Genomic DNA, 26,565 nt, shown 5'->3' on the forward strand with positions numbered 1-26,565 from the left:
TTCACGATGCAAATAAGTCCATGGACAGGATTAGTCTGATATTGTAGACGGTGATAAACGTTTAAAACGTTTTCGTAAACGGACTAATATAATTCCAATATGGCGAAGGGGCACAATGGCCCATTAAATAGGGGCACGTCGGCCCACATGGTCAAACTGCCCCGTTCTTTTTTTCTAAACTTTAATACTTCCAACATAGTCAAACATGATACTCAATGCAATTTTTATGTGAGAAAATTTTATACTGAATTGATTTGAAGCTGATAACATAATTCGATATGTAAGTTTATCTTTGTTTTCCTTCCGAAACCAACAACTTTCCTTCATATATTCAACCAAAACGATTGTAATATAAATTTGAAATTATTGGTTATGGAACATTACATGATATATATTTTGAAATATAAAATCTACGTGTATCTTTGAATGTAATCATGTTTCCGCTCATAGTCGTTTTGCCGTTTTGTTTTTAGGATGGTTCGAAATTATAAAAACAAAACAGAACGGTGCAATGCTTTCTGAAGCACTTATGAGATTAGCAGTGATAGCAGTAAAACGAAATGAAAGATCCGTTAGGGAAGTGAGCCAAGAATTTAACATACCTAGAAAAACATTAGAGAGGTATTGTAACAGATTCAAAGATTAGAACCTTCGGAAACACCAACAAAATTCTTGGATAGATTTAGCTTCGCAAAAAGATTTCAGGTAACGTTTTTCTTTCTTTTGTAGCGTTGTACTGTACTTAATATTTTAGCTACTTTAACGATGGCATCAAATGTAATGGAAATAACATATAAAACTAGGCTCGCTAATAATTTACTGAAAGCTTTAATTATACAAGGATTACTAAAATATGACCTACATAGCTGAGAGAAATCCATGTTTTCAGGTATTTGACCCGAAGAGGAAACCGTGATAGAAGAGTGCCTCACTTAAAGCTAGTGACGTATACTTTGGCCTTTCACCAAAAGAAGTTCGACGGTTTCCCTGCATCTACGCAGTTGCCTCTCAACGCAAAATACTCCAACCTTAGACTGAATTTGGAACGACGGGACCTGTTGGTCTTCAGGATTTCTGAAACGACATCCAACACTCTCCATTCGAACTCCTCAGTTAGCTAGTTTGGTGCGATCCAGTAGCTCCAAGAAGCGCAACATAGCCTTGTTTTTTGACAACCTGACCAACGTTTTGACAGGACTGCAACTGACACCTGGTGATATCTGGAATGTAGATTAAACTGGAATCACACTGTCAGAATGACAGAATGATAGCTCGAAGGCGATTACATCCATCAGAGCGGGGAACATCTACTGAAAGAGGATAATTTATCACTACGGCTTTAGCTGTTTGTGCAGTTGTGAATGTCTTGCCTCTATTTTTCATATTCCCGAGGGTTAACTTCAAACCCCATTTTATTGGGCACGGTCCTGTTGGGAGCAATGGTAGTGCGCGATCCTCAAGCTGAATGACAGAAACTACCTTCTTCAGATACATGCAACATTTCGTATCACATGTCCGACGTTCCGAAGACCATCCTCGATTGGTAATAATTGACAACTGCAGTTCCCTTTTGTGAGCTGAAGTCTTATTTGCAAAGAAAATGGTGTCACACTTTCGTTTTCCCCAGCCCACCGTAGTCACAAACTACAGCCCTTAGATCGAAGTGTTTACGGCTCTTTTAAGAAATTTGTAACCTCAGCGTGCAGTGCATGGATCACAGCAAACAAACGACCAATGACAATATACGGGGGCCCAAGCATTGTAAAAATTGCGCTACCAAATCAGGTACAACTAAAATCATATTGGCTGGATTCAAAATGGCAGGCATCTCCCCCTTAATCAGGTACATTTTCACAGATACAGACTTTCTGCCTAAGTATACAGCGGATACACCTGACCCTAATGCTGTCGTCGTTTGCGGTTTGATAGTTGGAGCTTGCCCTTCAACTGCTGAAGAATATAATGGTACGCCTATTTTGTCAGTAACAACGCCTGTTAAGTTGAACGTCATATCGCGTGAACAACCGTGCTTACCAACGCCTGAATAAGTCACAGACAAGAAAAAGAGACAGTAAAGAAATGAAGAACTGCAGCAATACTGACAGACGCTCCAGTTAAAGACGAATTACAGCGCGAACAACAAGCCTCCAAAGAGAGAAAGGAAAACACTTTAAAGAGAAATACATTTTCTGCGCAAAAGTGGCTGTGGCCATTGTAAGGCTGCCGAATAAAGCGCAGAAGCTCGAATTAAGCGCAGAAAGAAAGTAGGCATTCGTAAGAAGGTCCTCCAAGATGAGGGTTATGATGCTCTGCGTCTTAAATCATTTTCTTATAGCAATCCAGGTGATGAATAGATTCAATCCACAAGTTGCAAGAGGCGGGCATATCAGCCGCGTGTAAATAATGACATGAAAGGATATTTTTATGAATGTTTGAACTGTGAAGATCCTATCGGACAATCGGACGAAGACATAAAAGTTTTGGACTTGCTTTTCTGTCAAACTGTATTTAAAGCAATGATAATACAATTTATGATTGTATTTTCTGTCATAAAGCTGTAGGAATTTATATTAAAATACACTGTGAGTATTAAAGTCGGTATATTTTCAGTTAAATAACCAACGTCATAAGTAATTAAATGATAAAAATCATATGGGCCAACTTGCCTCAGCTGCTGGCTTGACTTACCTCGTGGGTGGGATAGTTTGGGCAAGGTGGTATTACTGTACTAAATATTCTTTTTATGAATAGACAATCAGTGAGACGCCGTAATCGCTTAGTTGTAAAGTGCTGACACAATGTACCAGTGTTTCCACATAAAAATATTATACGTCCGTAATTGATGAACCGTAACGAGATTTATGCAGGTATAAGAAATATGAGCAGCTACGAAATCGATTGCATATAACATTTTTACATCAATTAATAAAGCTGAACGAAACATTTTTTAAATTTTTGCTCATCGTTAGTACAAAGAGCTTAAGTGGTAAGAATTAATGTTTTCTTTGTGAGAAAAACGCATTTTTTTCGAAAACGTACCACTGGCAGAAACAAAACAATATCGACGCATAAAGATGTAACAAATACTGTTTTAGCGGTACAGATTGAGATCGCATAATGCTGTCGATTCTTTTCAGATGCTGGGCCTGCCAAGAGCGATGATTCGTTATTCTTTCTATGTATCGAACTCGATCTCTTCCACTTGCGCAATTGAATCTGTCAGCATTCCTCGCTCTATTTGTTTATCTGAGTACCCGTTTGCCTTTCATCGGCGAGGCTACCCTTGTCTAATAGCGTGCCATCTCTATGGGCTGGAGACCTTGGCACAATACATATTTCTCACACATAATGAACAGAGGTGTGGGCACTTGATTCAGTGTCTGTGAATCCGCTTATTCTTCTCTTAGCTAGTCACATAAATCACAACCTTTGCCGAACCAATAAAGAAAAAAATAGCTCTTAGTTGGTCAGGCAGGAAGTGTGAATGGATTCCCAAAACATACTGTGACATGCACGCTTTACAGTTCATGTTCACTGGAAAGAAGAGAAAGGGGTTATCAACTAGCGCTGCGATTGTTGCGTGTCGGCAGAATCAGTTACCGACAATTGTAGGCAGCATTTCTGTAGTCTTCGTAAGCACCTCAGGCATAATAATGGAGTTAGCCCCCGCAGATCTCGACAGCAGTCTACAGCCACAATGATGATCGAAGGCCTACATCATTTTTAACAGATTTTCTCGTTACTAGACATAATTTGGGGTAGGTATCAGGTTGCTCTCACTTAGGATTCGGGAGGTGTTCACACTAAGCTTGAATACGGTCGCACGAGCTAAACTAAAAAAATAAAAGCGGTTACCAACTGACGTGGCGATGTCAATGTTTTTTTCATTAGCCGTAGGAGACTACGAAAGCTAGAATCCATGCTAAATGACAGGCATGGTTATGTCAGTGTGTTTTCTGTAGTCGTTGGAGGCTACGAAAGTTAGAATTCATGTTAAATGACATCATGACAGCCATGTTATGGTTATCAAGTCATCTTCAATCAAATTAGACTGACAAACTATAATAATTAACTTCTAATTAAAATAGAACCTCATTTACATCTTTGTAGTGCACTTTCCTAACATCTAGCTGCGAGAGAGATCAGTAGTGGATGTCAATTTTCACTGATTCCATTTTATTGGGACTTAATAGTGGTTATGGCATTACCGTTGCAAGGTCTTTCGTAATACAAAGTCCATTATGATTTTTGTCTCAATCCAAATAAAAATGCCATCGCTGGAGGTTAAGATAACATACCGCCGACAGTTACTACAGTGCAATGCTTTTGTTCCACACGACGACCAAAATCTTTCGGTGCCAAGACTCTTTAACGCTAGTGCTTGAAAACAGTATTAACTATGAAGTGAGTTCAATGAACAGAAAAGCACTATTGCAATTTCTGGAGACGTTTTGTCACTGTTCACAACTTCATCCGAAAAGTAATAGTTCAAGATTTGTACCCAAAGACGAAACACTCCGTTAATAACAACTAAATAAGTAGTATTTAGCATCCAGAACTATTTATTTGGTCGTTGTTTTGAAAACATATTTAATTTAAAATGAACAATCTATCTACCGCTGGATCTACTAAACTAAGAACAACACTGGATTAAGGAGTCCGGGGAGATTGTTAAATCTTTCCGGGCTACTGATTCGTAGCCGAGCAGTAAACTTGACGGAAGACATTTTAGAGGGTGTCGTGGCTTCGATTCACTGCACAAACGGCCTCACTACTTAGCGATGTGAAATTTCCTATCCTTGTACATAGCGTGACGACTATTTTTTTTTATTCTAGCGTCGCTGACAGTTATCCTTTACTTCCTCGCTACAACTGAAGCTATTGTCGTGTTTGGCAATCTGCATCGCTAATATAACAATAGTTTCAATAGGACGAAATATTGCGTTTATCGAGGAAATCCATTCCATTACAGTTTAATAGCCAAGAAAATTTCAATAATCGTAACTTTTGTGAATATTTCGACTGTGTCCTTAGCCAACAACTTGTTCTGTTAAAAATTTCCAGAACAAGCAGAATGATTTGGCTGCCGAAACAAGTCGTGTTGAAAAATATATGTATACAACTAGAGCAGTGATTTAAAGTATGAGTTAGCCTATGTCTGTAACGTAAGGTCTTTCATAATAATTAGTACATTGCTTTAAAGAAAAAGGAAACTCCGCGATCGTTCCCTCGAGACCACTCGATAGCCGACCGCCTGCCGTGTCATCCTCAGCCTCGGTCATCGGATGTCCTATGGAGCAACATGGGATCAGCACACGGCACTCCCGGCCGCTGTCGCCGTTACGACCTTGGAGCCGCTCGCTACCTCTCAGTTAGGCAGCACATCAGTCTGGCATCACGAGGTCGAGTACGCCCCGGTCAAGTTTCACCACCGAGGAAAAATCCCTGGCAATAGATGAGGGTCTGTCGCGTTGCCCACTCTTTTTTGTCGCTCTCGGCATTTGGCCCGAGCGGACTTCACATGACACCAGGTTCATCGTTATTTTTATTACAAAGGGCAGCTGGTTTAATAATTATTTATTCCAGTGAACTGATCGGGACTCCAGTTGACTGTTGGGTGACATCAATTTGTACATTACTTTAAAGTGACGTTACAGGTAGAGATTCAGAGTAAGGAAGTAATTTTAGTGTTTAACGTTCCGTTGACAACGAGGTCGTTAGAGACGGAGCAGAAGCTCGGATTAAGGAAGAATGGGGAACGCAACCGGCCGGGTTCTTTTAAAGGAACCATCCCGACATTACCTTAAGTGATTTAGGGAAATCACGGAGGATCTAAATCTGAATGGCCAGACGGGCTTCGAACCGTCGTCCTACCGAACCTAGTCCAGAGTGTCAACCACTGCGCCACTGCTGCCCCACGTCGCTCTGTATAGAGAGTTAAACAATCCCCCTGGAGGTTGCGTCCCACAGTTTGAGAACCGCTGCTATTTAGGCTCTCCAATGTAGTTGTATCAGCCGCGACTTCTGAGTCGTGGCCGTTCCAAAGAGGAAGCGTCTGATACAAAGATACTATCGCCGCATCTCGCTCAGTCGATTTCGATATCTCAGGAGAAGCAACTTGTTAGGAAATAAGTACAAAATAACAAAGAGAGTTGGTTAGTTTTCTTGTATCAACTTCCTTTCTACCCAAGAAACCTGCCTTTGAATGCACATTTAAGGGGGGGGGGGGGGGGTGTTAAGACTCACTCAGTTTTCTTAATGTCTCACCGTACGCTTCAGAATTGATTATCTATACACATTGCATAAAACTGAAAGCAGGATTTCTTAGCTTCTTTGACAGTCGTAACCCTCCTGGCTGACAGGATTTGCCGCACGTGTTTTGGTTTATTGGGCGAGGGGACGTGATCCCAGATAGAATTAAGCTATTTTGTCTCTTCGTTAACTAGGAAACCCCTGTCCCTTCACCGACTACAGTTATGTAAAGTGACATTTCTCTTCTGCATCGTAACAAAAACGAATGTCCAGACTCATTCTTAAATTTCTAGGTCATAGGAAAGACTTTTGAAACCAACCAGCACGGAACTTGTGGAACCCTTGTCGTTTAGACACGATCTTATATAAAAAACTTGAATATACTTCCGGAAATTTGACAGACACATTCCACAGACGTATAGCCACTTCTGTCATCATCAGAAACACTCGTCCTTTCATTCTGAAACAAACAACACAATTGACGCGCAACACATCCACTTACCACATTCGGTCCGCACACATCACGCGTGTAGAGGAGAGTAACAACAGCTTTGAGATTACTGTCGCCACAAGCCATATTACAAAGAACAGATTCCACGTTTGGCGGGATTCGCAATCGCTGCACTCATTTTTAACGGCTATTGTAGGCGAACGAAAAACACTGAGCCGTATGAATAAAATGAAGGAAACGCTTTTCTTCCAAGTTAGAAGCTTAAGTTTCGGAATTTATGAATAAAAGATGAAGCAAGAGCTCTAGTTTGTGGGATAAAACGGAGAAAGTACCTCTTCCCTCACCTTGAGCTCTGCTTTCGACATTGGATAAACTGTATAAATAAAACGAAGCTTGGACTTCATTCTGGAAGAAGTAGCTTCTGAAATGTGAGGTCTGGTCAGTAGTACGGTCTTGTTTGCAGGGTGCAGTTGGGGCTCAACCAGCAGCATGTGTACGCCGCGAAAAATTCTACAGACCTAGCAAATGCTCAACTGGAGAGCATTATTAAGGTCTATATCATTTCAACGAAGTAAATGTTAAATAGATTTAGAATCATTTTCTGCCAGACCTAGCGAAGAGCCGAGGTGGAGCTCGATCGTCAGAACAAACGATGAGGCATTTCCTTCGGAATGTAGCTGAATCCAGGATTCCAGTCCGGCATTGCAGAAGAAATGGGCACTCATCAAACTACAGTGATTAGTGCTTTTAAAACGATAATGGAAAAAGCTGACTTGTGGATGAAATTTCAGTCGTCACCACATCATCTGATTGTGGCAAAAAAAGAGTGGCTATATAAATGTAAATTTCAGGTGGTACTGGTGTAATTGACTGCGCGTCTGAATTCCGAAACCAGCATAGTATGGCTACGAATTTATTAACATAAATCGTTACGTTGGTATAAATGTGCATGCTATATGCAATGTAAATGAACATATCTGTAGCATTAAGGCTATCTGGCCCGGGTCATCACACGTCGTTCGAATATGAAGAAAGTAAAATGCCCGGGAAGTGCTAAATGACATTAAGAGCACTCTTCTTTTGGGCTATGAAAGCTATGGCCTAGAGCGCTGGCTGATGAACCCTGTCGTAATTCAACAGAGGGTAGTCACAAGTCATTCAGTGTGATGGAGCGTTGTTTTGATCAGCTGAAGAGGTGGTTTGCTATTGTATAGTATGATTGCAGAGTTACCTTAACAAATCATTCAATAATTATAGCTTGCTGCTTTGTGCTGCATAATTTTGCAAAACATCTTCAGGATGAAGATTTTGAGGATACTGCACTGGATTTCCACGGCGATCCTTCATTTGAATCGGATGAGGACATCGTTAATCTATAAGCCACACTTACAACAAATTGCAACGAGGCCTTAGGTTGAAAAAACAAAGGCTGCTGACAGTGCAGGCGAGGCAGACAGCTAAGAGCTTTTGTGTTAGAAGTAAATGGAAAAAGTTATTCATACAATCTGAAAAACAGCTTGATTTCATCCTTTTGCTTGCAAGTAGATGTTGTGACTTCCTCCTTTTGTCTTCCAATCTTGCATTTCAGTTTTATTCACACGTTGCAGTGTGACTTTCTCGCTGTTATAACTCTGTAAACATACTTACCTACTAAGGAAGTAGTTACCGAGTGTCCCGTTCCTCCCAGTAGTCCCATGCGACGGGGAAAAGGAAATACCTTTTCTGGTGGCCCTCGTACTAAACCGTTTCACTATCACTCGCACTGAACCTTCAAATGCCACTTTTATTGGAGCGAAAGACAATGTGTAATGATTTTAGTTAATGTCTTATTCAGAACTAACAATATTTTTAAAAAATATTACCCACCGTTTCGTATTCCAGTTTGCGGAAGGGCTATTCGTAAGTACCTCTGGGGCTTCAGAAGACGACTGCAGAAAAACTACAAGGCTTACAGGAGACAGATACACGTCAGTGGGCAGAGACTCTCTCCAAGTTTTTAACTCACATTGCAGGTAGGTGTTCAGTACGGGCACCGTTTGGGACGCGTCAAACGTCTATACGAGTGTGCAATTCAGTCAAACGAATTCCCCGGGAAGGCAAATCTGTACATCGGGTTGCCCATCCGCAGGCGTCAACGAATTCGATGCGGCAATACGGAGCGGAGAGTTAACAATGAAGCTTGAAGATATCACAACCTACAGCTGCCATTTGTAACTATAAGAATTCTCCAGACCATTAGCAGGTTTCCCACAATCAGTGGGTCGCTGATAAATAGCAATAACATCCATCAAATTTCCACAGTTTCTCTGATAACATATGGTCGGACACGTTCGCTCCAATGGCGTACTTGTCCGACGATACGTGTCCCCTTAAATGCCCAGATTGTAATTCATTTCTGACGACAACGCGAAACTAAAAAGAAAGACAACGCGAAACTAAAAACACGACTACTTGCAAAAATTATGCACTTGGATTACCTATAGCGTATCACATTTGCATACTACGGAAGTACAGGACTACAGTCAAGAATGCACAAAACACCTGAAGCTGTAAAAATGTTACAGCTTCTGCATTCGAACGACAGCACTGCTTGTACAATGGAACGACCCGACATCTCTCCCACCTTTAGCTGTCATCAAAGAAACTGAATAACACTAATACTGAGTAACAGCTACGGAACGAACGGCTGTGGTAGAACGTTCCCAAGGAATGAACACGACGTTGCAATCGTGAGGATAACATCCTGGCCGCACGGACTTACCTGTGCGTAATAGGTTGCGGGATGGAACTCTGAAGCTATGACAAAGCACACGAACGGTTTATCCATAAAATTTAGGGAATGCAACCGTATAAACTTCATTTCTTTTAATATTCCTGCCGTGTATCTTCCTGCCATCTTAAGCCGGGTTCATATACGCACAAAAGTGTCGCCACGGCTGTAACAGTTATCGTGGAGTAATTGCTGCTGTACTCGGTCCTATTTCAGTGTGTTATTATTTTATTTCTAATAAAAGTGAAAACAATGTCGGCAGGTACACTTTCGTAGCTTTTAGAACTACGAGAATAGCAACCTGATTTCCTGCAGCAGTGTGTGTATAAATAAACTTAATATATGTTACCAAAAATGGAATTCGTATAAACTTCGTAATTCCTGAGACCAAGCATTGTATAAACGATAGATTATATGCAGGAAATAGCTCCGGAACGTGATGTGGCAACTGTTAAACTGAAAATTAGTTTTTCGAAATGCCTATATCAATGAATACAGCAAGATTCTAAGATCCTGGAAGAGTGGCGTGTCTGCAGATATATTTACATGCCAGCTGTTGGTTAGTTTGCCATTGCAGACAGCATTTTCGTCTCCGTGTGTTATTTCTTTTATAAATGTGCTTTTATCCCCTGGTTTATCCACGTGCGAGATCTACTTTCGGATCCAACACTTGGGTTTCATTTTCCTTGTATTTAACTCTTGTCAAGGTCTAAGGCTATAACCTGCGCTACAACGTTCGTACTCGCCGGTATGATTTCAATTGACGCCATATTGAAAGTTGAGCAACTACATAGAATTTGTGGCGTCCTGTGTGAACGGTAGCTCACGATGCCACTACAGCAAGCCACAAGGTGTGGCGCCACATTACATGCGTGTGTGAACCCGGCTTTAGGAATGTGTCGGCTGAAGCGATAGTGCACAACAGTACTTATTCCAGCGTTTCAAAATATCGAAGCACAAGGACCAGAAACGTTTATCGGAGCTAAATGAGTAAGCATAAATTGAATCTGTGGCTACGGTGTGGATCCATGTTGAGATATCGATGTGTCATTATTAGCTACACTGTAGCTATTAAAGAAGGAGCCACAGTCCATGATTTGTCTAGGTTTGGCGAGGAATGAAATAACAAAGACAGTGATTTCAAATCATGGAATCCGGCCATTTCTTTAATCAACTCCCAAAGACGTCGTTGCAGTGTAGCTAATAACGACACATCGATATCCCAGCATAAATCGATCTCGTAGTCTCAGATTCAGTTTGTTCATATGCTTTGCCAGATATCAGGATCTCTGGCACGCGTGTTCTTTGGTTTTAAACGGCGGAAGAAATAAAGTTTATGACAATGCGTTCCCGAAATTTATGTAAGAATTATTACGCCGCCAAAAACATCAAGATGCACTCACGAGTGGTACTGATTTGTTCAAGATTACTGAAATGTTAACAGCATGAGAACAAGCAGTGCAATAAAAACTGTTTTTCTCATTGCTATCCCAAAAGTAAGTGAATGACGAAAACTCGTTTTTCTCTTGCTGCTTAACATGTAATATGTTCCAGCATGTAACACATTATTTGCTTAATATGAGTAGATGCGATGTAGTAACAGTGCTACTGAAATAGTTCATTACATGTCGCCCATCTTCGATACCTACCCTCTGTCTTCCAGCAGAACTTGAGGAACCCGTCCAGTACCTCCAGGAGCTGCGCTACTACCGTCTGCACCGGTGCTGCACTCTCAGAAGCTCAGCAGGACCACTGTGCCATCAGTGGCAGCCGAGAGGCGCAGCCAACCGACAGTCCCTCCTTGCGTGGGTGGGGGTCCACGCACGCGGCGCCGGTCGTTGCGCTGGAGGCTCCAGCTGCAGCAAGCGTGCAGCCCTGAGCCACCAGCCGTGTCTGACGACCCCCACACACAGCCCCTCTTAGCGGAAGCCTCAGAGACCGACCGCAGCTAGAACCTGATACTGGACGCGGTGGATGCCGTTAGCCGCTAGGCGCCCGTCAGCCGCGCCGTGGCATAAAATGCTATGACGACTGCATTCGTGCTCGAGAGCCACCGTGCGGTGCAATGCACTGTGCGCTTCAAGCTGCTGTTATTCTACTTCCCTGTTCTTTGGCCTCGCGTCCTTCTCCAGTCAGACAGAGCTTTAGCGTACCTCCATGTTACTCAATCTGTACAATGAGCAAGAAGAAAAGGAAAACAGACAGAAATTTGGAAATGGAATTGAAGTTCAGAGGGAAGAAATAAAATTCTGTGATTTGTGGATGACACTGTAATTCCGTCAGAGGCGACAAAGAAGTTGTAACGTTGGATACAGGACGAAAATAATAAAAGTCAAGCTGCGGTAATGAAGTATACGCGAATTGAAGCAGTTGATTTGGGAGAAAGTAAATTAAAAAATGATATGCTCATTTTAGTAGACGAATTTCACTTCTTGGCCAGCAGACGAAGTGAGACAGCAGAATAAAGGGAATCAGATGTGCACTGGCCATAGCAAGAAAAACGTTTCTGAAAAAGAGAAATTTCTGCTTATTTCGAAAATAAGTGTTAGAAAGTTTTTACTGAAAGTATTTCTTCTGAGTGTATTTTTGCGTAGAATTGATATCTGGACGTTAGCCGAGCGGTCGAAGGCGCTGCAGTCATGGACTGTGCGGCTGGTCCCGGCGGAGGTTCGAGTCCTCCCTCGGGCATGGGTGTGTGTGTTTGAACTTAGGATAATTTAGGTTAAGTAGTGTGTAAGCTCAGGGACTGATGACCTTAGCACTTAAGTCCCATAAGATTTCATACACATCTGAACATTTTTGATATCTGGACGATAAACAGAAATAGATGTTTTTGCAATGTGGTGGCACTGAAGAGTACCGTAGATTTCAAGGGGGGGGGGGGGGGGTTAGAAAGGCACTGAATCGAATCAGGGAGAAATGAGGTTTATGCTACAGTTTATATGAAAGAAGGGATAGGTTGATGAGGAAACATCTCGAGCCATCAAGGAATAGTTAATTTGATAACTGGGGGAAGTAAGGTGGCAATCAAGCCGTGGCTACAAAAAGAATGTTCAAATGGATGTGCATAATAGCAGTTATGCAGAAATGAAAAGACTTGCAAAAGATAGACTACTATGAACGGATGTATTCTATTTATGCCAACAGCTCACACAGAGACTTATAGCCTGACAAACAATCACAAACATCCGCCAAATTCTTTCTAATGATTTCCAGAGAATAGACATTGTAACGTAACGTTCATGTTGGGGAACTGTTCAACCGCCTAAAGTGAATGGAAACTTGGAATTGTAAGTTATGATTGGGCTGAGGAGCCGTGGAGCAATGGCTTCGAGTTGTATGGAGAAGTCATGTTGCCAGGTTAGTACCTACACCTTCGCTGGCGAGTGGGAGGCCAGTTGCGGGTAATCGGTGGGTTTTCTCAGAGCTCTAGAGTTGGGGAGAGGTGCTTAGCTGTTCGGACAGCACATGGATGAAGGAGCTGATTCTATAGATGGTGGCAATCGCAATATTTTGGACTAGGTCTGCTTAGAAATACTTTGAAATTAAACAATAATTCACAGTTTCGACGTATAACAAAGCCAGTCACGTCAGAGTAATCACAGTACTAAGGTGCATGTTTTCAGACATTGGCATGGTGCATGTCAACGATTTTATGTAGTGATACAAAATTTATACACTTATAAAAATCTTTAAAAACTAGTAACTGTTGAACACTTCATTTGAAGTGACTGATGACAGTGCTACTAAAGCAGAGTTAGTAAACACGATTTTCGGAAACTCCTTCACCAAAGAAGGCGAAGTAAATATTCCTGAATTCCAGTCAAGAAAAACTGCCAAGATGAGAAACAGAGAAATAGATATCTTCGGTGTCGCAAAGCAGCTTAAATCACTTAATAAAGGCAAGACTTCCGGTCCAGATTGTATACCAGTCAGGTTTCTCTCAGAGTATCCTGACACAGTAGCTCCATATGTAGCAATTATATACAACCACTCGCTCGCAGAAAGATCCGTAACTAAAGACTGGAAAATTGCTCAAGTCACACCAATGCCCAAAAAGGGAAATACGAGTAATCCGTTTAATTACAGGCCCATATCACTAACGTCGATTTGCAGTACGGTTTTGGAACATATACTATATTTGAACATTATGAAGTACCTCGAAAAAAACGATTTATTGACACATAGTCAACACGGATTCAGAAAATATCGTTCTTGTGGAACACAACTAGCTCTTTATACTCATGAAGGAATGAGTGCTATCGACAGGGGATGTCAAATTGATTCCATATTTTTAGAATCCCAGAAGGCTTTAGACACTGTTCCTCACAAACGTCTTCTAACCAAACTGTGTGCCTCAGTTATGCGACTGGATTTGTGATTTCCTGTCAGAAAGGTCACAGTTCGTAGTAATAGACGGAAAATCATCAAGTAAAACAGAAGTAATATCGGGCGTTCCCCAAGGAAGTCTTATAGGCCCTCTATTGTTCCTGATCCATGTTAACGACATAGACGATCTCAGTAGCCGTCTTAGATTGTTTGCAGATGATGCAGTCATTTACCGTCTTGTAAAGTCATCAGATGACCAAAACGAACTGCAAAATGATTTAGATAATATATAAGAAAACTATCAGCCTCGATTGCGGTAATGAAACCAACCTTTACCTAGGTTTCAGCCTATTCTTCGGAAGATAACTTAATTTATAATTTGTCTAAGAGGGCAAGGTCTAGAAATAAAACTAAGCAGTCTAGACTATTCCCTCTTAGACAAATTATAGATTCAGGTGTATCTTCAGAAGAAGGCTCAATTATTTGGGCTGAAACCTAGGTAAAGGTTGGTTTCCTTACCGCAGTCGAGGCTGATAGTTTCTTATATACTAGATTATCACGATTGCTGACTGGGCTGCAATGTTGAAAGTACAATGATTTAGATAAGATACCTGTATGGTGCGAAAGTGGCAACTGACCCTGAATAAAGAAAAGTGTGAAATTATTCACATGAGTACTAACAGAAATTCGCTAAATTTAGATTACGCGATAAGTCACACAAATCTGAAGGCTGTGAATTCAACTAAATACTTAGGGTTTACAATTACAAATACCCTAAATTGGAACGATCACATAGATAACGTTGTGGGTAGAGCCAACCAAAGACTGCGATTCATAGGCAGAGCACTTAGAAGGTGCAACAGGTCTACTAAAGAGAGTGCTTCACCATTCTTGTCCGCCCTATTCTGGAGTATTGCTGTGCGGTGTCGTATCCGCATCATATGGGATTGACGGATGACATCGAAAAAGTGCAGATAAGGGCAGCTCGTTTAGTATTATTGCGAAATAAGGGGGATAGTGCCACAGACATGATACATGAATTAGAGTGGCAGTCATTAAAACAAAGGCGTTTTTCGCTGCTACGGGATCTTCTTATGAAATTTCAATCACCAGTTTTCTCCTCCGATTGGGAAAACATTCTGTTGGCACCCACCTACATAGGGAGAAACGATCATCGCGACAAAATAAGAGAAATCAGGGCTCGCACAGAAAAATTTAAGTGCTCGTTTTTCCCACTCGCCGTTCGAGAGTGGAACGGTAGAGAGACAGTTTGAAGGTGGTTCACTGAACCCTCTGCCAGGCACTTTATTGTGAATAGCAGAGTAGATGTACATGTAGATGTAGATGTGATCTTAACAAAACGAGATATTAAATGATAGTGCAGGACACTACGTATCATCACTAAAAGCCAAACATGTATGTATTTTATTTATTGATTCAATTACTACATGTTTTATATCTTTCTGGTTATGTAAATATGTCACACAATCGTATTCTTCACGCTTAATCAGAACATAAGCGCAGTATGACTTTCCTTGTACCTCTCCATATGTGTCCGTATGTCACATATGTAGATTATTAGATGATTTCTATTTTATTTAAGTATTAAACTTGGTCTTTACTAAAGACTCGCATTACTTGAAAGTAGTAACTTAAATGTAATATTTGATATCAGCATTGAGTAGACCGCAAAGACATGCTTCAATTGAAAAGGTCACCTTTACTTTTTCTCATGTTTTATCAACAATTTCTTGATTATTCGTAGAAGCACATGTGCGCAAATTTCATGTTTTATTTGATTTTGCATAATTATTTGACATAGGACAATGTGTTTTGGCGCGCAAACAAATGGCTTCTTAAGTATGTACAAATGGCAGCTCCTGGTCATTATTTGTCAGGCGGTCACCATGTGCGGATCTTTCTTCGAGGTGTCGTGTCTGCTACGCTGCTGAGAGCGTGGTTTCGGACTTGTGAAATTATAGTTTTTGGGTGGGAAACGTCTGTTGGTCTTAGAATTAGTAAGCCATCTGCAACGTTAACAGTTCGCGAGTCATAAGCGATGCGCACCGTTCAACACTGATGATTTTTGTCAACAAATCTGGAAGTATTGAATAGACTGCGGTAGCCTATTCGTGGTTACGCGAATTTCATATATTCATCGCCACAGTGGACTTTATATATTTACGAGCTGGCAAATTTTTGTGGTTAGTCAACGAAATGGGATTCCTTTTTTCGCTGCCAAGTGATATTTACATAGCAAATGGAGAATCCGCTCCCACAAGAAATACGTAATCAAGCAAGTTTTGCTTCGCTTCAATATTATTGTCATTTCATTTCATGGGTAAACAATATCTGTAGTACCACCATTTTAAGTTACTTTCGTGCTTGCCTGACGGAATAAATGATCTGTTCATTACAAACTAAAAACTTTGGTATCGAATACATCTATTATTCAAAAGAATACACCTAACCTTTATTCATCATTTAATTATTTTTTATTGCGCTGCAGCTGGTATTTTTTACATTCGTGTTAAGAGAGTGGTTTCAAAAGTTCTCGGAATCACCACGAGAAGTCTGCGGTAGAGCAACGAGCTGTTCACGTCATATTCATTGGACTGTTGCCTGTAAACATGTGGCACCTCAGTGCTCTTGGAAGAGAGCTGTTGCGGTGACGTGGCTCTGTTGTTGTTCCCGCGTGTTGATTTGCGAAGATGGAAAAAATCGAGATTCGAGCAGTGATTAAGTACTTCGTAAAGGAAGATATGAAAGCAAAGGACATTCATGCCGATTTCCAGAATACACTGGGGGACTCTGCTCCTTCATATTCAGCTGTTGCCAAGTGGACAAATGCTTTTAAATTTGATCGGGGCAGCTCAGATGATGATACGCGCAGTGGTCGACCAAAGATGTATCACTACTCCAGAAATTATTGCAAAAGTGCACAAAATGGTCATAGAGGATCGCCGATTGAAAGTGCGTGAAATTGCTCACGCTTGCCAGATGCCATCTCAAAGGGTATATTACATTTTAACTGAAGAATTAGAAATGAAAATATTATCTGCAAGATGATGTCACAACTCTTGACGCTGGATCAAAAACGTATGAGAATGGACATATCGGTACAATCCAGAATGAGATTTTCACTCTGCAGCGGAGTGTGCGCTGATATGAAACTTCCTGGTAGATTAAAACTGTGTGCCGGACCGAGACTCGAACTCGGGACCTTTGCCTTTCGCGGGCAAGTGCTCTACCAACTGAGCTACCCAAGCATGACTCACGCCCCGTAGAGCACTTGCCCGCGAAAGGCAAAGGTCCCGAGTTCGAGTCTCGGTCCGGCACACAGTTTTAATCTGCCAGGAAGTTTCACATCGGAACAATGTTTGGGCCGTTTTAGGAGAAACGAACAAGATTTTTTGCGCCAGTTTATGTCCACAGATGAAACTAGGGTGCACTTCTATACCCCAGAGACAAAACAACGGTCAAAGCAGTGGAAACATGCTGATTCTCCGCCACCAAAGAAAGCAAAGACAATTCCTTCGGCGGGAAAGGTCTTGGCATCAGTGTTCTGGGATGCGAAGGGGATGCTGTTTGTAGATTATCTCCCCACTGGGCAAACAATTACTGGATAAATTGCAACAAAAGATATGCGAAGAAAGGCGAGGTTCAGCAACGAAGAAAGTCATCTTCCATCAAGACAATGCGCGCCCGCACACATATGTCGTCGGCATGGCAAAATTACACGAACTTAAGGTATGAATTGTTGCCACACGCACCTTATTCACCTGAAATGTCTCCGTCAGACTTCCATCTCTTCCCAAAACTGAAAATTTTTGTTGGTCGACGAAGATTCACTTCAAACGAAAATTGACAGCCGGAGTTGACAACTATTTTGCAGGCCTGGAAGAAACTCATTTTCGAGATGGGGTCAAGGCACTGGAGCATCGTTGGGCTAAGTGCATTAATCTACAAGGAGATACATTGAAAAATAAAGTTTCACTGATGTAAGTACTTTTCTTCTGTTCCGTTCCGAAAACTTTTCAAACCACCCACGTAATTGCCGACACTTAGGTAAATTTGACCAATGTCAGAAGTTACAATTAAAGCAGACTTGTACGGCTCGATCCTTTGGCGATATCGTGCCGATATTCCAAACAGAGCCGTGCATCGACTAGCTGTGTGTAGTGGGATTATTGTAGTTAAACAGTATTAGTGGTGGTGAGCCGCGACCGACATACACTGCTTGACAAAGAAAGTAAGGCATCAAGAAGACGTGGGTGGACGACAGTTGAACTTTGTACACGTACACATCACCGGCTGATATGTAAGTGATTCTGGTCGCAATACTCTGTGACACATAGAACGGCCACTAGAGTGTATTAGAGGTGTTTGTGTTTAGTGTTGTTACCAGACTTGGTGGCGTATTAAGGGGCGTGATCAAATGTTGATTGATTACTGTGAGCCGGCCGGGGTGGCCGAGTGGTTCTAGGCGCTACAGTCTGGAACCGCAGTCGCAGGTTCGAATCCTGCCTCGGGCATGGGTGTGTGTGATGTCCTTAGGTTAGTTAGGTTTAAGTAGTTATAAGTTCTAGGGGACTGATGACCTCAGAAGTTAAGTCCCATAGTGCTCAGAGCCATTTGAACCATTTGATTACTGTGAAAGATTCGAAGACACCGTGTATTCGTGTAAGATAGCGTTATCAGCTCCTGACAGCGTGAAAGGGACTTTATAATTGGTCTCCAATTGGCCGGCTAATCGAATCGCACAGGTCTGTGAGGCATACTGATGTGACAGTGGCCAGATATTGGACAGCATGGGAACGTAAGGGCAGGCTTATTCGTCCTCAGTGTTCAGGGCGAAACATCTGACCCTCACAAGGGAGGATCACCGACTTGTGCATCAGGCACATCGTAACCTCTTCAAGCCTGTGCCTGCCATCCGAGAACAAGTACGGGACTATATGCAGCGTTCTGTGTCATTCCGCACCATTTCTCGGATACTAGCAGCAGCCGGGCTAGGAAATTCCGTGCAGGAACCACGACACGTACGGCTGTGTTTGGAGGGGGGCGGGGGAGGGGGGGGGGAGGTTGTCGTGACTGCCGGACTGTTGATGAATGGCGGTACATTGTGTTGAGCACAACCCATGGCCATCGCACGCGCGTGTGACGTCGACCTGGGGAGAAGCCCCATTCCTCCAACGTTTTGGAGAGGCACAGCAGAGTTATTCCTCGCATCATGAGGTGGGAAGCCATCGAGTATGATTTCACCACACAACTGGTAATGATTAAGGAAACTGTCACAGCACAATATTACGCTACGCACAACCTACGTCCTCACGTACAGGGTTATTACAAATTACTGAAGCGATTTCACAGCTCTACAATAACTTTATTATTTGAGATATTTTCACAATGCTTTGTAAACACATACAAAAACTCAAAAAGTTTTTTTAAGCATTCACAAATGTTCGATATGTGCCCCTTTAGTGATTCGGCAGACATCAAGCCGATAATAAAGTTCCTCCCACACTCGGCGCAGCATGTCCCCATCAATGAGTTCGAAAGCATCGTTGATGCGAGCTCGCAGTTCTGGCACGTTTCTTGGTAGAGGAGGTTTAAACACTGAATCTTTCACATAACCCCACAGAAAGAAAACGCATAGGGTTAAGTCGGGAGAGCGTGGAGGCCATGACATGAATTGCTGATCATGATCTCTACCACGACCGATCCATCGGTTTTCCAATCTCCTGTTTAAGAAATGCCGAACATCATGATGGAAGTGCGGTGGAGCACCATTCTGTTGTAAGATGAAGTCGGTGCTGTCGGTCTCCAGTTGTGGCATGAGCCAGTTTTCCAGCATGTTCAGATACACGTGTCCTGTAACGTTTTTTTCGCAGAAGAAAAAGGGGCCCTAAACTTTAAACCGTGAGATTGCACAAAACACGTTAACTTTTGGTGAATTGCAAATTTGCTGCACGAATGCGTGAGGATTCTCTACCGCTCAGATTCGCACATTGTGTCTGTTCACTTCACCATTAAGAAAAAATTTTGCTTCATCACTGAAAACAAGTTTCGCACTGAACGCATCCTCTTCCATGAGCTGTTGCAACCGGGCCGAAAATTCAAAGCGTTTGACTTTGTCATCGGGTGTCAGGGCTTGTAGCAATTGTAAACAGTAAGGCTTCTGCTTTAGCCTTTTCCGTAAGATTTTCCAAACCGTCGGCTGTGGTACGTTTAGCTCCCTGCTTGCTTTATTCGTCGACTTCCTCGGGCTACGCGTGAAACTTGCCCGCACGCGTTCAACCGTTTCTTCGCTCATTGCGGGCCGACCCGTTGATTTCCCCTTACAGAGGCATCCAGAAGCTTTAAACTGCGCATACCATCGCCGAATGGAGTTAGCAGTTGGTGGATCTTTGTTGAACTTCGTCCTGAAGTGTCGTTGCACTGTTATGACTGACTGATGTGAGTGCATTTCAAGCACGACATACGCTTTCTCGGCTCCTGTCGCCATTTTGTGTCACTGCGCTCTCGAGCGATATGGCGGCAGAAACCTGAAGTGCGGCTTCAGCCGAACAAAACTTTATGAGCTTTTCTACGTATCTGTAGTGTCTCGTGACCATATGTCAATGAATTGAGCTACAAAATGGTTCAAACGGCTCTGAGCACTATGGGACTCAACTGCTAAGGTCATTAGTCCCCTAGAACTTAGAACTAGTTAAACCTAACTAACCTAAGGACATCACAAACATCCATGCCCGAGACAGGATTCGAACCTGCGACCGTAGCGGTCTTGCGGTTCCAGACTGCAGCGCCTTTAACCGCACGGCCACTTCGGCCGGCCCCTTTACTGGTGCTTCATTTATTGTCAGCGAGTTTATTTTTAAATATTATCGACTGCTGCCCAATATACGACATAACGCGTTAACACCGCCATATCAACAGACTGATTTGAAGAACGTAATGGAAATCACGAAATTTTCTTAGCTATGAATACTGACGTTGATTATGTACATAACTTTATTCTCAGCTGAATATAAAATTGTCCCGTAAAGGTAATAATGAGCAACACCGAAAGATAATAATTATTTATGTCTAATATTTGAGATGAATCGGGGAGAGAGATTGACAACTGAAGAGAAAGAGGTTCGCTATAGACGAATGTTGAAAGAAGAGACAGCCGAAGTCTTTTGTGTTTTTTGTGAAATTTATAACAGAAGATCAATATTGGGGTTGCAAGAAGCATTTTATTTAAATGAGAAATGTGCGAGAGAACCTGAACACAGAGTTATAAATACGAGCGTTGTTCATTTCTGCGTTAAACAAAAAATTTATGGGCGAAAGATAAATAACTGAGGCTCGAGAAAGGAACGACGTGAGTATCAATTATTGTAAAATTGTTCCTACAGTGTGATTTTATGTTTCAAATTTTTTGTTTTGTAAAAAATGGACGCAGGTAAAAGTTATTACATTTTACTCTTTGCAAACGTGGCAGAAACTATGAGTCTTTTCATTCAATAGAAAATAAAGACACACCCACATCCCGAACTGTAATTCTATCAGAATGTTTTACAGTTTTCAGAGCAGAGACAAACGTTTTCTTGGCAGAAAATCCTAAGAAATTTTGGTCTTATGTCAAAGCGGTAGGTGGATCAAAACAAAATGTCCAGACACTCTGTGACCAAAATGGTACTGAAACAGAGGATGACGGACTAAAGGCCGAAATACTAAATGTCTTTTTCCAAAGCTGTTTCACAGAGGAAGACTGCACTGTGGTTCCTTCTCTAGATTGTCGCACAGATGACAAAATGGTAGATATCGAAATAGATGACAGAGGGATAGAAAAACAATTAAAATCGCTCAAAAGAGGAAAGGCCGCTGGACCTGATGGGATACCAGTTCGATTTTACACAGAGTACGCGAAGGAACTTGCCCCCCTTCTTGCAGCGGTGTACCGTAGGTCTCTAGAAGAGCGTAGCGTTCCAAAGGATTGGAAAAGGGCACAGGTCATCCCCATTTTCAAGAAGGGACGTCGAACAGATGTGCAGAACTATAGATCTATATCTCTAACGTCGATCAGTTGTAGAATTTTGGAACACGAATTATGTTCCAGTATAATGACTTTTCTGGAGACTAGAAATCTACTCTGTAGGAATCAGCATAGGTTTCGAAAAAGACGGTCGTGTGAAACCCAGCTCGCGCTATTCGTCCACGAGACTCAGAGGGCCATAGACACGGGATCCCAGGTAGATGCCGTGTTTCTTGACTTCCGCAAGGCGTTCGATACAGTTCCCCACAGTCGTTTAATGAACAAAGTAAGAGCGTATGGACTATCAGACCAACTGTGTGATTGATTTGAAGAGTTCCTAGATAACAGAACGCAGCATGTCATTCTCAATGGAGAAAAGTCTTCCGAAGTAAGAGTGATTTCAGATGTGCCGCAGGGGAGTGTCATAGGACCGTTGCTATTCACAATATACATAAATGACCTTGTGGATGACATCGGAAGTTCACTGAGGCTTTTTGCAGATCATGCTGTGGTGTATCGAGAGGTTGTAACAATGTAAAATTGTACTGAAATGCAGGAGGATCTGCAGCGAATTGACGGAATCTCAATGTAGTCAAGTGTAATGTGCTGCGAGTACATAGAAAGATAGATCCCTTATCATTTAGCTACAAAATAAGAGGTCAGCAACTGGAAGAAGTTAATTCCATAAATTATCTGGGAGTACGCATTAGGAGTGATATAAAATGGAATGATCATATCAAGTTGATCGTCGGTAAAGCAGATGCCAGACTGAGATTCATTGGAAGAATCCTAAGGAAATGCAATCCGAAAACAAAGGAAGTAGGTTACAGTACGCTTGTTCGCCCACTGCTTGAATACTGCTCAGCAGTATGGGATCCGTACCAGATAGGGTTGATAGAAGAGATAGAGAACATCCAACGGAGAGCAGCGCGCTTCGTTACAGGATCATTTAGTAATCGCGGAAGCGTTACGGAGATGATAGATAAACTCCAGTGGAAGACTCTGCAGGAGAGACGCTCAGTAGCTCGGTACGGGCTTTTGTTAAAGTTTCGAGAACATACCTTCACCGAGGAGTCAAGCAGTATATTGCTCCCTCCTACGTATATCTCGCGAAGAGACCATGAGGATAAAATCAGAGAGATCAAAGCCCACACAGAAGCATACCGACAATCCTTCTTTCCACGAACAATACGAGACTGGAATAGAAGGGAGAACCGATAGAAGTACTCAGGGTACCCTCCGCCACACACCGTCAGGTGGCTTGCGGAGTATGGATGTAGATGTAGATTTAGAAGGTTGTTCACACCGGATTGTATAACAGCTGTTATTTTTAACCTACTGCGATTAATACACAAAACAATACAGTTCTACAACGCAACGACGCCCTATGAGTGTAAACAGATAGCAGTACAACGAAAAAGGCGTTCACCAGAGAAGGCGATCTTGCCTTCTCTGGTGAACGCCTTTTTCGCTGATTTTTTCGTCTTCTAAAACAAAAGGACTGCACTCATCGAATAACGACAAAAAACTAGTGAAGTGCCACGTCGAGTTACCCTTAATGAACCAAACACGTAGCAAAAGCTTGTAATACACTCTGATTTTAATCACAAAGAGATGTTTGCCATGTAAATATATTAGCTCAGGAATAGATTCTGTCGCAGTTACAGTCAATATAACACTGACCAATTACTTTAACAATACATAACGCACCTTTATCAGTGATAAGTGATAAGTAATCAGTGATCTATGAATGAAAGAAGCATATTTATCTTCTTTATCGGCATGATGTACGTGTTGAGCAATTATAAACTTTAATCTGTTGCGCACGCGCACATTTTTGATCAATAGCGCAAACATATTGTTATTTGTATGGCTTACATGGCCATTTTACATTCCAATTTAAGGATTTCATTTATAAATAATTAACTTTACGTAGTATAAACAAACGAACCCAGTAAACATATTGACAGCAAACTGCAGAGAACATATATAATTGAATTCCTTTTATTATTATATGGATGATAGGTTAAAGTAGGAAAGAGGAAAACTTGGGGCTTTATGTAATTGTGCACAGGGCAGTGAATTCATATGAAGAGATACAATTTTTCTTATCGCATTTCTACCATATAAGAGTGTATATAAACGCCTAGTGTTGTGCTATTTTTAAGTCAAGTCTTGTCGTAACATGTGTTGCACTGGAGTCTGATTTTATGATAACTATCTACTATGTGTGAAATTACTGAGTAACTGAATCATCTAGATAGACGTAAAATTTTGTCATGGAAATATCAAAGTTGTTATGCAGACCTAATCGGGAATAAACAATATATGGGCAACTGCTATGTAGTCAAAGTTTTAAAGAATACATGTTTGTGGACTTATGTATTCTGTCTTCAACAAGTACTTTACAAAGCACCGATCTGTTAAACATTTCCATCTTAAGCACTCGTTAGTAATTTGAATACCTGCCTATCTTAAATTAGTCTGTTGGCGAACAAAATATTGTTGAATTCCCATAGAAGGAAGTCAGTAAACAACAGAAAGACGCGATTTAAACGCGAGAGCAGACTTAACTACTCGTAACTCAATGAAGACGCAAACAGCAAAACAAGTCGTCCAGTCGTGTCATCGTGAAGCTCGTCTAAACTGACACAACACAAGAAACAGGATTAGATAAGATTTTCAACATTATGTTGCCTTCTGTGCCAGGGTATTTAAAGAGCTGCACAGGGTAAATAGCAAAACGTTGGCGGAGGCTTGGTATCGTGTTATTAGCACAGGTCAATTTAATACTAGGTTAAACGTAGTCCTCCCTCTATTCCCGCATGGTACAAACATTTCATCTCTGCATACACAAGACAGCCGAATCCGACTAAAATATGTTTTCCGTATGCTAAGTTTTCTATCCTTATAACTTTCAGTTCCATGACAACTATTTGTGCATGCTTTAGTATCTACCCTGTTAACCTGTCTCTTCGTCTTATAAGGAACTATCATTAACTACATTCCTCCCTGTTCCTTCTGTAGCCTTTTATTTGTCAGTTCACTCATTTTAAAAACCATGCATCGTAAGACATCACAGATGCTTCCAGATAAATCTTCTCTGACTTTTCACTCGCCTAGAATTCAATTTCTCCAGCCGGTCACCGAACGAACAGTGATAACCATTCTGTAAGTGTATCATTCTCACAATAGCATTTATTACCATTCTGTTTATTTCTTTACTACTGTACGCCTGTTAATGTAAGCGAGCATAACATTTCGAAACAGCAAGAAATCGGTAACTGCTAACAACTATATTACTACTTTTTGGAGTCTAATATTGCTGGCTGCTGCAAATCGACAGATGGAGAGTGAGTGAGGGAGCTGCGCAGCTGGCGGACATTCTAGATCGCTCCTCACTTTTACGAACGTAATATCGATGTTAAATCAATTAAAGCTCGTATAGGGTATTAACTAATCCTAGTATGGAACCTGATATTTTCTTTTACGATGTTTTGTCAAAAATGATTTTTACTGATATTCATCGCCTGTTAAATCGACATGGCTAAGAAAAATGTATCTTCGCAACTGAAGTAGTAATGTATAATTATCGTCCACATCCATAAGCTTCGATTACTACTGGTTAGCATGGACACAGAAATTTTGTGATAACAGTATTTTCCTCCCCATATGTTCCCAGTACGAGCTTGCGCACCATCTACAATGACCACGTCAATAACGCGTCGTTAACCCAATCCTTTCATCTCCTGGGCGCACAGTTTCAGAGACTTTTTCTTCAATTCCATACTAACAGAACTTTCTTGTTTATCTGGCCTATCTGCTTGACGTGTCTCCTTTGATCCGGCCATGTTGTGCAACTTGATTCCTGTATGGCAGAATATTTTATTTACTCTATCGATACTTAGGAAACCATTTTTATCCCTTACACTATTCGTAATATGATGTAGCGAAACTTCCATCTTTCGTACACATAACATCATCGTTAGGATCTCCTCTCCCTCCCCCCCCCCCCCCCCCTCCCGACCTAACCTATTTATATGTTTACTACTTTGGGAAAGGATAGTTTCATTAACAGTGGTACTTAGTAGGTAATGCTATATTACGGACTTCCTCGAGACACACTAAATAGGCTTTCCGTTAACACCTTCTTTCCAGCGCTATATAATTCATAATGTTCTATATTTTTTTAGAGTCTAATTGATGCCATATTTGTGAGAGAAATGTGTTTTCATTGCATTAAATGTAGTTGACATTAAACTATTTTGAAAAATAATACTAGTATGCGTCATTTCTGATGAATATTAAGAAATTCTTCCTAAGCTACTGAGCCTGAGCTTTTGACTCTATCACGTCGTAGATGGTTTTGGATGAGCTCTCTCATTTTGAAACGCTCTCTTATTTTTTTGTTTTTACAAGGCTGTACATTCACACAGGACAAAAATAACAGTGAGAATCACTGGAAGAAATTTCAACTAACTGCATCGTACGTTTCGCAATGTAACATTTGTAGCAGGTAACCATCACAACACCCTTTTGAGCATCACAAATTAGTACTAACGATGTACAATACAACAAATTAACATACAAGCCAATTACATATTAAACATGTATTATTTATTCCTACATTAATGTCCTGCTTTTGAGTAAAAATGAGTATATCGGCGTGCGTATGATTTTACACTATTGTAGCAATGAAAGACCAACGGTAATTATGCGAGTGACGAAGATAAGTGAAAG

General features: G+C 41.4%; 1 protein-coding gene across 1 annotated transcript in view; it reads right to left on the bottom strand.

The window, feature by feature from the left end:
- The window catches only part of LOC124798544 (nucleolar protein dao-5-like), a 71,376-nt gene that overhangs the window by 24,326 nt on the left and 20,485 nt on the right, over nt 1–26,565 (bottom strand). The window lies entirely within an intron of this gene.

This window comes from Schistocerca piceifrons, chromosome 5, assembly GCF_021461385.2.
Source record: "Schistocerca piceifrons isolate TAMUIC-IGC-003096 chromosome 5, iqSchPice1.1, whole genome shotgun sequence".
NCBI lineage: Eukaryota > Metazoa > Arthropoda > Insecta > Orthoptera > Acrididae > Schistocerca > Schistocerca piceifrons.